This window comes from Pygocentrus nattereri, chromosome 20 (assembly GCF_015220715.1).
Source record: "Pygocentrus nattereri isolate fPygNat1 chromosome 20, fPygNat1.pri, whole genome shotgun sequence".
In the NCBI taxonomy this organism is placed as follows: Eukaryota; Metazoa; Chordata; class Actinopteri; order Characiformes; family Serrasalmidae; genus Pygocentrus; species Pygocentrus nattereri.
Genome location: NC_051230.1, coordinates 5,895,853 through 5,907,115, shown reverse-complemented (window position 1 = coordinate 5,907,115; position 11,263 = coordinate 5,895,853).

Sequence of the window (11,263 nt, the reverse complement as noted above, 5' to 3'; positions counted from 1 at the left end):
AAGTTTCCCAATCTGCTGAACAATGCCGGAGGATGCTGGAAAGTCCATCCTCATCACATGCCACCATGACCCACTGCCAGAATGTAATGGACACGGCCACTTTATGTGGCGTGTTTTTTTCCGCCACTTAAAGCCACTATAGTTCTACCAGCAACGGTGCCCACAAATCAAAGCAATGGTTTGGTCACAATCACATTTCCCCCCTTCAGCTTAAATGTAGACAGTCAGCCAAGACATGTTTAGTGTTGGAAATTTGCTCTTAAGTTGTCTTAAGTTTTGCACTGAGGCTATTAGGCTAATGTAGCTAAACTGAGATATTAAAAAGAAAAATAAACATAATTCAGATGAAATTCAGGCTTCGGGAGGCTAACAGTTGTTTTTATAGCCATGAAAGTACTTTTGCCCATATTTATAAATAACAGTATATCATACAGTGTGAGAAACTGGTAACACTTTGCTGTAGGACAGTGTTACTACAAGGTTACATAACAACTACAGTTGCATGCAAAAGTTTGGGCACCCCTGGTCAGATGACAGGATTTGTTGATATTCTAAAATAAGTAACATCTTCTACAGAGACGCACTCTAATACATTTTAATGCACAGTGACTGTTTATTTGCTGCGCTTAACAAATTGGAGAAAATCAATCAAATGTGGCCTATGGCACGTTTTATAATTTGTTCTATTTTTCCCCCAAGATGTTAAATTCTGATAATAAGCCATCATAAAGGTTGCCCAACTTTGATGTGAAGCACAAATAATATCTGTCACATGACGATTTTATCCTCTGAAATTAGGTTGTGATGTTGCTGTCGGGGTTGAAACGACAGAGTTTATAGCTCTCAATATATGTGATTTAATTATGGTAATGTGACATAGCTTGCCAAATCAGGTTGGTAGAACAAATGTCTCTCCTGGGCCAATGAGTTTTATTTTTCCATTTATGATATTTAGGCTCTGTCACAACATAATCATAATGCCACTGATATATACTTAACTACAGTCAGTTGTTATAATGTGGCATATTATGACAATTCAACCTCAGACAAAATTGGTCACCTGAAATCAGACTTATGTCAACTTGACATCAAAGCTGACAAAAGCAGCCTTTATGACATATTGTAATAAGCCTTTATACCACTTATACAGTGTGATTGTCATGAAGAAAACCTCGTATCTCCAAAATGGTAACTTTACAGTAGAAGGAAAAACCTACTTTAATTATAATGTAAGTCAATGGAACCAGAATTTTTTCCAAGTCATTTTGGGTCATTTCTTTTGGTCCATTCATCATGACATTTACATACAACTTAAAGGCCAATAGGTATATTCAAATGATGTCAAAATGGACATTATAACAAAAATGACAAACAAAAAAAACCTATATTAGCCTCATAGCTCCTGTCAGAAACTAAAGAAATTCATTTTGAACCTCTCTTGGCTGACTGAACATACTTTTAGTAAAATTATTTTTTTGGGCTGAACAATTGCTTTAAATCAGGGTTTCTCAGCCCCCAGGCTGTGGACCACAAGCCCTCTTTGGTGGTTCTTGGGCCAACGCTGAGGTGGGGCCAACGGTCCGTAGTGGGCCAGTGATGGTGCAAAAGGTGACTTAACAATAAAAAAGATGTTTTCAAATAGTAAACAATGTTAACACAAGCCCTGCAACAAGAGGGCACCAAGGCAGCTTTGCCAATTTTCGCCTTTGCTTCTAGGAACAAAAAACACTTCAGCATTTCAGTTTTCCTTTTTGCAAGTGACTGGTGTGAAAAATGTTTTGCAGAAACATTCCAGTTAATTTGCCACCATTCTGCCTGATTTCTGGTATACAATTAACTAAAGTTAACTTATTGCCAATTGATTTGGCTTATTGCCTCTATTAGTACCCAAATCCATAGCTGTGCTGAAAATTTCCCCGAAATGTTTCTCCAGTCAAAAAGTTCAGTTTTCTCATGGGCCTTCATGCTTTCTAGTGATAAATAAACAGGTTTTTAGGTGGGAAAGCCTGAGAACCCCTGCTTTAAATGACCTTCTTTGACTAGATGCACTCAGAGTGCTTTGTGCAGCTGTAAGTCCTGTGGGTTGGGTCTTTTGTTCTATATCTAGTCTGAAGTCTCCATTCCCACCGTGTTGACTGCCACTTTATATCATGGCATTGTGTGGAAAGTGGATCCTGTCTGAGCCAATAGGATCACAGTGTTGGTCAGCTGATGGTGATTAGAGTGATTTATCATTTTGCAGTGTGGTGCCAGCACATGTCTGGGTTGATGTCTTTGCAGGGTGTTTGTGATGACAGTGAAGGATTGGAAAGCATGTGGTCCGGTCACGGCCAAAGGCCAAAGCTATTTCGCACCGTGCATTTGTTTGTCTGCGTGTATGCCTGTGCTTACAGTGCCCTCAAAAAGTATTGGGACACTTTAACCAAGAAACCCCTGGTAAACTTTACTGACATTCGGACAAATACTAATTTATCACAACATCGAAGTGATGGTGTCTTTGTGTGCCTGGAGAAGAATTCCAGCCAGACTGCACTAAGGCTACTGTAAAGCGCAGAGGTGGAGACGTTAATGCCTGAGACTGGTTTTCTTGTAATGGTGTTCACTGTGTATAAAAGCATGTTGGACGCAAAACTGCAGACGTCTGCAAAGAAACTGCTGAATTGATAAGATTTAAGAGTCACCAGCCACCATTAGAAAGAATACTTTACAAGAAGTAAATGACAGTCTTGGGATGGTCTGTTGGTAATAAACGGCTCTTGGCTTGGTTAAGTCTTTCCTAACATGATGAACTTGATGGAAAATCCTAGCTGTTTTTTTTTTTTTTAATTTTTGCATAATTCAGTCATGCATTGTAAAAAATTTTGCGACTTTGTTTACATCGTAAACACTGAATTATCCATTTAGAGAAATTGATGGAAATCCCCTTCAACCCCTTAAATAGTCACCAGTGGGTCCAAAGTTTACTACGCACTCCTAAGAAAAACTATGAAAGCCAGTTTGCGTTGTAGTCCATGCAATTCATGAGTAATAAGCCTTTGTATGTTATAAGCCTGTGATTATAAGGGCTTTAAAATAAAAGCCTTTTAATACAGTAAAATTAATACATTTTTAAGTATGGCACAATATCCGAATCTTTTTTGGGCCACTGATAGTTCTGTGTATACTTTTGATACTTTTAAAAGTCTGTGTGTGTCAATTTACATTTACATTTACATTTAGAGCAATTAGCAGACGCTCTTATCCAGAGTGGCTTACAAGAAGTGTCAATGTATGTGTCGGTGTGTGTGTGTCAGTGTGCGTGTCAGTGTGTGTCAGTGTGTGTGTGTGTCACTGCGTGTCACTGTGTGTCAGTGTGTGTGTCAGTGTGTGTGTACATCTGTGTGTGTGTGTGTGTGTCAGTGTGTGTGTCAGTGTGTGTGTCAGTGTGTGTGTACGTCTGTGTGTGTGTGTGTGTCAGTGTGCGTGTCAGTGTGCGTGTCAGTGTGTGTGTGTGTGTCACTGCGTGTCACTGCGTGTCACTGTGTGTCAGTGTGTGTCAGTGTGCGTGTCAGTGTGTGTGTGTGTCAGTGCGTGTCACTGCGTGTCACTGTGTGTCAGTGTGTGTGTCAGTGTGTGTGTCAGTGTGCGTGTCAGTGCGTGTCAGTGCGTGTCAGTGCGTGTCAGTGTGTGTCAGTGTGTGTGTGTGTGTGTGTGTGTCAGTGTGCGTGTCAGTGTGTGTCAGTGTGTGTGTGTGTCACTGCGTGTCACTGTGTGTCAGTGTGTGTGTGTGTGTGTGTGTGTGTGTCAGTGTGCTAATTGCAGGCCCTGAAGTGTAACTCTATGTGATTGGAGGGTTGTGGGGTGTTGATTTGCGCTCACTGGGGGAACAAACTGACACCCCTTCACCTCCGACCAGACAGTTATAGGACCCCTCATTCTGCAGAGGCATGCTCACACATACAGGTTTGTTTTCATACAGTGTCAGGACAGGGGGTCATGCTCCATATGTAAGTAGCTATGTGTAATAATCATTTACCCCATATGTATTAAATATATGTAAGTACCTAAATGTAATTATGTGATTTTCTATATATTTTATAAATGGCTATATGCAATATGCCAAATATACAAAAAATATGTAAGTAGCTATGTCTTAATCTTGATTAAGCTTAATCAAAATACGCCTCAAGTGTGTTTTTAAATATGTAAGTAGCTTTATGCAATAATTATATAGCCCATATGTATTAAAAGTGGCTATATATAATTGGCTATATATAACAGTGATATGTCTCATATGCATTATATATGTGTAAGTACATACATGTAGTAATAATATGCCCTATATGTACTATAAATATGTTGTTAACTATATATAATTAGAATATTTTCCAATGTTATTATATATACATGAGTAACTACATTTAGTAATAATATGTCCTATATGTATTATTTATTGGTAAGTACCATGTAATATCTATGTGTGTGTAAGTACCTACATATAATAGTAACATGGCCTATATAATATATATATATATATAATATATACATACACATAATTATGTATATCACAATAATATATCCCACATTTATGTTTGAATAGTATCTGTGTACAATAATAACATCTTAATGTGTCTTAATGTGTCTTACATATACACTGACCTCTTCTCAGTATGGACCTCTAGGCTCATAAGGCGAAATCAAGCCATCATATCAAACGCTTCCTCTTTTTACCTCCATTAACTGTGTTCTGTTTGAAGCTTGGAGAAAAAATACAAGGCACAAAATTGCCCTTCCTGCTGTAAATGAAAAGGTTCCCACTACTGTTGTGTTTACATTACTCAAATACCGGAGAACGCTGTTAACGCCTTAACGACCGATTGTACATCTGTTTTCTAAAAGAAAGGATTCTGTGAACATCTACTGGAGTCCGTGTACCAAAGATGTTCGACTGTAAATACAAGACAAACAAGAGCAGTAAGATTAAACATTAGTGCCTGCATTCATTACCTGCCCAGTCAAGCCAGGACGGTTATCATTCACACGTTCGTGCTTAAGTGGGACGTCTGTTCTTAAGTAAGGTTTGTTCTTAATTAGGTCGTTTTTTTTTGTGCTTGAAGTAGTTTCAGAGCTTTTCTTTCACGGCTGAGTTCAGAATAAAACACTCAGGCCGGTGTAGATTGTAAACACAATTTGCTCTTATTGGAGTGACGGCAAACGGCTGAAAAGTCCTCTTGTTTCCTGCTGTTTTGGTCCAGATGTTAATTTGTTTATAATGTGTTGGCTGAGCAGGTGGTATTCACACGCTCGGTCAGAGGAGCTTCACTCAAACTCACCCGAAAGTGAAGTAATCCCAGGTGTGCTCGCGCATTCTGCTTGAACCTGAGTGGCCGAAACGTACACACTGTTTTCTATAGTGATTTGAGGGGAGCGATAACATGGATAACGTTATTACAGTTACACGCCGAGAACTAATGAATGAGGTGGGACCACGTTCATGAACAATAATGCACAATTATGATGTTATCTGTTAACTGTTCTAGATAACATGATTGTATGTAAAGAATATTTAAAAGCCTGGTTGTTTTTTTTTGTTTAGGGAGAAAAGAAATCATCATAACAGAAACAACTTCAATAAAATGAATGCATTAAAGATTGAATGAATGCATAATTCAATAAACTATGTATTAAATTCATTATAAATGATTTGGCTAATTATTAAATCATGCTTTTTACTTTTTGTGGAACATGCAAGTTTTGCATGGATTCGCATCTCATTTTAAATCAGTTTATTTAAAAATATTGTCAAAATGTAACATTTAGCATTATTATTATTATTAGTAGTAGTAGTAGTACTAATAGTAGTAGAAATATTAAATATAACACTAATAATTTTACTTCTTGTTTCAGAGCTTCTATTGTTAATACCAATTTTGTTTCTATATGTCAATAATAATAATAATACAAATCTTGATTTCCATAAATTGCAATAAACATAATCAGTTCTTACTGATAACTTACCAAACTACCATTACCCTCTTATGAAGCAATCTCCTAAAAGTTGTTCATTCCTTTATAAAATAAAAGTCTTATTTTGAAAGTTTCCATACACTTTAAAGGGAAATTCCACGGATTGTTCAGCGCTTGATGTGTAAACAAAGTCATTCAAAGTGCTTTAATGTGAAATCAGATCCTTCTGACTTCTTTACAGTGGTGGTGATAGGAACCAGAGGTCAGATACATTTTATTCATTATTCAAAATGACCAGCGAGCCAACATCTGCCATCTGAGGTTTATTTAAATATGTGGTAAATCAGAAAAAGTAACTTTTATCCGGGGACTATTTTACCTAAGAACACCCTACATGTGCTTCTCTACTGGCAATAGATTTCAAAACATGAACATGCATTAAATGCCAACACCTGTCATAAAAACAAGGCCTCAGGCAGCGCACTGGTCACTATCTACTGGCCACTATTCCATGTAATATCTTTTTGTGAGGGAGCTTTCAGGGGCTCTGCAGACGTCTGGTTCCTATCCCCACCACTGTGAGCTGTGCTGGTTTCTCTAGAGCAGAGCATTTCACACCACACCACTCTGAACGCCTCTGCGTTCATCTCAGTGATCAAATCGGGCACGAATCTGAAAGAGATCCGTGAGATTCCCTTTAAATGCCGTGCATTTCCAGAATAAAAGTCCCATTTTCTCAGGCGGAGTGTGATTCTTCTTTTTTTTTTTTTAATTTTATTAGTTTTCCTTGTCAGGAGATTTGTGATTTGTGTTAACACACTGTTTGTTTTCTGTCTCGCTCTGTCTTCTCACACATGCACACACGCGTACATTCCTATAGTGCAAACCACCTTCTGCACCCTCACTGGTTTTGAAATATGGAGCAGATCCTGGGCGAGCAGAGTTAAGACAAACAGGCGATAGAGAAATGCCTCGGCTCGTGGAAGCCTCCCCTGTGGCTGAAGAGGGAGAAGAGAAAACAAGGTAATGAGAGAGAGAGAGAGTGTGTGTGTGTGTGTGTGTGTGTGTGTGTGTGTGTGTTTGGGTCACATTTCTCAGCCCATTCATCTCCACAGTATTGCTATTGTGTGGCCCTTCAAGAAACCAACTCTGGCTGTGATGATATTTATTGGAACATGTTTTCTCTCGCAGACGTTTTCGCTCTTACATCACGCCTGAGCCTCTGAAAATCAGTGTGCGGGTCAGAGGACGATCTGAAAAGCAGATGATTTGGACGCGGTTCTCATTGCTCAGTGTGTGAGGCTGGAATCACTGAGTGCTGAGTGATCTACAGCGCTACACAGTGTGTAATTGAATTAAGCGTAATGAGTTAAACATTGGTGAGTTTATTGTGTTGTTTTATGTGTGAACTGAAATGATATAAGCTTGGACAAATTTATAAACACTTTCCACAGCTAAATTTAGTGGCCACGGCTTTCAATGCTTCATTCAGGCCTATAGCACGATACAAGTGGACTGGTTGCCCTCAGCATGTATTATATTTTTTGTAATGTTTCATGAAATGACAAACCTGAGCAAACCCTCACTTCAAAAAAAAAAAAAAAAAGGAAACTGGAGAAAATATGAAATATGAAAATATCTAAAATCTGGTGAACATATGTAAAATTTCTTATTTTGAGACTGTTGCATGAATATAAGACTATTGCATCTATGCTTTGAACTTTTCCACATAGTTTTAAGCCATTTTATGTGGTGAAAGTGTCTAATTTCATTGGCTTATTGTTGTTAATTTTGCTTGTTTCAACACAATTTGTTTTAACAAGCAAGTGTCAGTTCTCAGTTCTCCGTCTCCAGTGGAACAACACAGCCGCACAAAGTAAAACGAACTTAAAATAAGTTTTAAAAATCTAGAAATAGGATGAATAATCTTATAACATTCTTAACAATGTTGTAATTTTTAAAAAAAGATCTGGAGGATGAGATATTAAATAAATAGATCAGATTTGACATGACTTGACTGAGATATGTTTATTTATTTATTTTCTTGCTGTAATCCTAAATAGCATGTTAGGTTTTCTGCTTTTCCGAGGTTGATCCAGATTAAGTCCTTGCGACTTAAAGATCTATTTACAAAGTATTCCGACATCAACTCCTTGTATAAGGATCCAGTACTGGGATATTTCTCTAAACTCAGATAAAAGCTATGCAAGTGTGCCCTCATAGGTTTAACATGGGCCTTACGACCCAACAGCATGTATTATTATGTCTTGCAATATTTTATAATCTGACGATCCTAAGATAACCCTCACTTCAAAGAAAAACACCTCAAATCTGGTGCATATGTCTAATATTTCTTATTTTGAGTTTTTGGCAAGAATATTATAAGGCTGTTGCGTCTGGTTTTTTTTTCTTTTGTTAACTTTTTAACATTGTAAGTCATTTCATGTGGTGAAACTGTCCGATTCCATTGGCTTGTTGTTATTCATTCATAATTTCTTTCAACAAGCGAACTGATCTGTGTAAGCTCCTGAAACATCGCTCCAGTGGAATGAGACCGTTCCACAAACTTAAATGACTTAAAATAAGTTTTAAAAATCGAGACATTATTTGAATAATTTTGTAATATTCTTAGGACCATGTTATAATTAGATAATGAGATCTGGAGAATGAAATATTAGATAATTGAACTAGATTTGAGATGATTTTTCTTGCTAAGACTACATTTTTTGCTGAAATCACCAAAGTGGATTCTTAACAGTACACAAGGTGGTTATAGTGCCTTTTTCATTTATTAAAGTACAAACAATGTAAATGTGCCCTCAAAGGTCCAGCAGTGGTTTTAAGGTCTGATTGAGAACCTTAAAGAAGTTTTTCTAGGAGAAAAGTTCATATTCGTACCTTTTCATAACCGAATGTCTTAAAACAGAACAATAAGATAAAAGCCTGGAGGCGAGGCGGGGTGTGTGGAGTCAGTACAGCTTAGAAAACACCATATCAGTGGATTACGGTTCTGTTATGTTCCCTGACTAAAAGTACTGAGGGGTACCTTTGAGGGTCCCACCCCAGTGACAGCTTAGTACCTTTATTTCTCAGAGTGTATAACATGGGCCTTAAGATCCAACTGTGTTTGGTTTTTAATGACTTTCACGATCGTTTAATATTACTGCATAGATGCATGTTTACCTAACTTTTTTGTACAGACATATTAAAGAAAGCCAGGATAAAACGATTTTGAACTAATCGAAAAAGGAACTGAAACAGAATTTGGCATGATTACGTCCCCTAACTAAAGGCCCCGAAGACGTACCCTCGAGAGTAACACCCCAGTGACAGCGCTTCTACCCAAAGAAGTTCAGATTACTACCTTTATTTTGCGAGTGGTAGGCTCAGCATCATTTGTGGCCTTTTGTTCCTAAACCATGCGCTGAAAGCTCTTGTCCAGTCCTCTGCGGCTGATGGTGCATTTGAGCGCGCCCATATGAGCGGGATTGTCAGGGTGGCTGGACAAACAGACTGCATGAGTGTGTGTGTCTCCGCAGTCTTCCAAAAAGCTGCAGCTCCCCTATGTGGCCCGGCAGTGTAACGTCATTAGAGGCAGCTGAGGGTGCCCTGTGCTTGATTAACCAGCAATTGGATTTTACTGTCCTAATACTTGTGTTAAAATCAGGTCAAAATGCCACATACGCCTAATCGCATATGTTCAGACTGGTCCTCTGCTACCAGGGCACTGAGGAGGATTGTCTGTTTGTATAATGATTTAACAATTATATCAGGGCGTATCACATCAATACAAAGGGCAAGAAAAGAGGGATGGGACTTTTCATAAGGACGGTGAGTTTCATCTATTTATTTATTTATTTAGGCTGGTGCTTCTACACTACTGTGCTCTACAGAGCACTATACACTGTTAGAAATGAGGGTTCTGTGCAGGTATTTTTCATTCATCAAGGAACAAACAATGTAAATGTGCCCTCAAAGGTAGAGCAGTGGCTTTAAGGTCCAACTGTGTACCTTAAGTTGGTTTTTCCAGGTGAAAAGCTTAGAACAGATCATTTCAGAGGGTTATGGTTCAGTTATGGGTCTCACTTTATTTGGATAGTCCACTGTAGCCCCCTATAGATTATCTACAGATGTTCAAATTGTTAACAAACTACACAGGGCTGGGGGTAGGGTTAGGATTTTGGGTTGAGGTTAAGGTTTGGGTCAGGTTTAGAGTTAAAGAAAATTATGGTTAGTTTAGCAGATATTTAGTTGAATGCAAGTTGAAAGTAAATTAAGTATCTACAAAGCATCTAAAGTGTTACCCAGTTATGTTCCCTGACTGGAGATACTGAGATGAACCCTTGACAGTTTAGTACCTTTATTTCTCAGAGTGTATAACATGGGCCTTAAGATCCAACTATAGGAAACAGAAACTACAGGGAACAGAAGTCGTCCCCCAATTATAGTTCCCTACACTGGGAAATCAGGAGTGCTACATTGCACTATTATAGAGAACAGAAGTGATCCCTATTCACTATTGAGTTTTCACGAAGTTAGAGAGCCAAACAACTATTATAAGTTAAGCGCTGCTGCTGGATGCTAACTATAATAACTATTCTCTACATTGGACCATTCTACAATTTGTAACGCCTTAAAATCCCAGGCTTATTACATGCTAAGGTGTATTATTCAGTACCTACAGGTGTTTCAGTGCAAACTGGCTGAACTATTCTTGTTTAAAGAAGTGTGTAAGGTCTGCGAGTGGGTTATGGCCATGTAAGAGGTTAAACAGAAAATAAATGGTCCATAATAACTTGTCCTTACATTAGACCTCTACTTAGAACAGTATTATAGCTCGCAAAAATGTCTTTCAAGTCACATTTCCCTACATAAATATTACATAGAGCAGCTTTAACCATTTACGCATTGGTAAACTTTGACGAACTTGTAATAAATGGGATGGTATTTTGTAACACAATAAACTAAAGTATCTTTAAATGCTTTTTGGGGGAAAATTTAAACATCAATTCACCAAAATGAAAAAAAGGAGGAAATCAATTCAATGATGGACCACATAGAGTTAATACAAAGACATTTTTCACTATTATTAGAAATACAGTTGTTTTCTGGTCTCACAAAAAGGAGGATTTCCTGAACATGAATGGCAACCTCCTGGAGTGTCATCACATGAGAATCCAAGCACACACACTGTCAGTTGTTTGCTCGAGGCTCTTCGGTTCAAGGTTGTGTTTATGGCAGGCCACGCGGTGCTGAGCATCAGAGAAGTGCTGCCACACTGGGTGTGTATCAGGTGTCCCCTGATGTGTTCAGACAC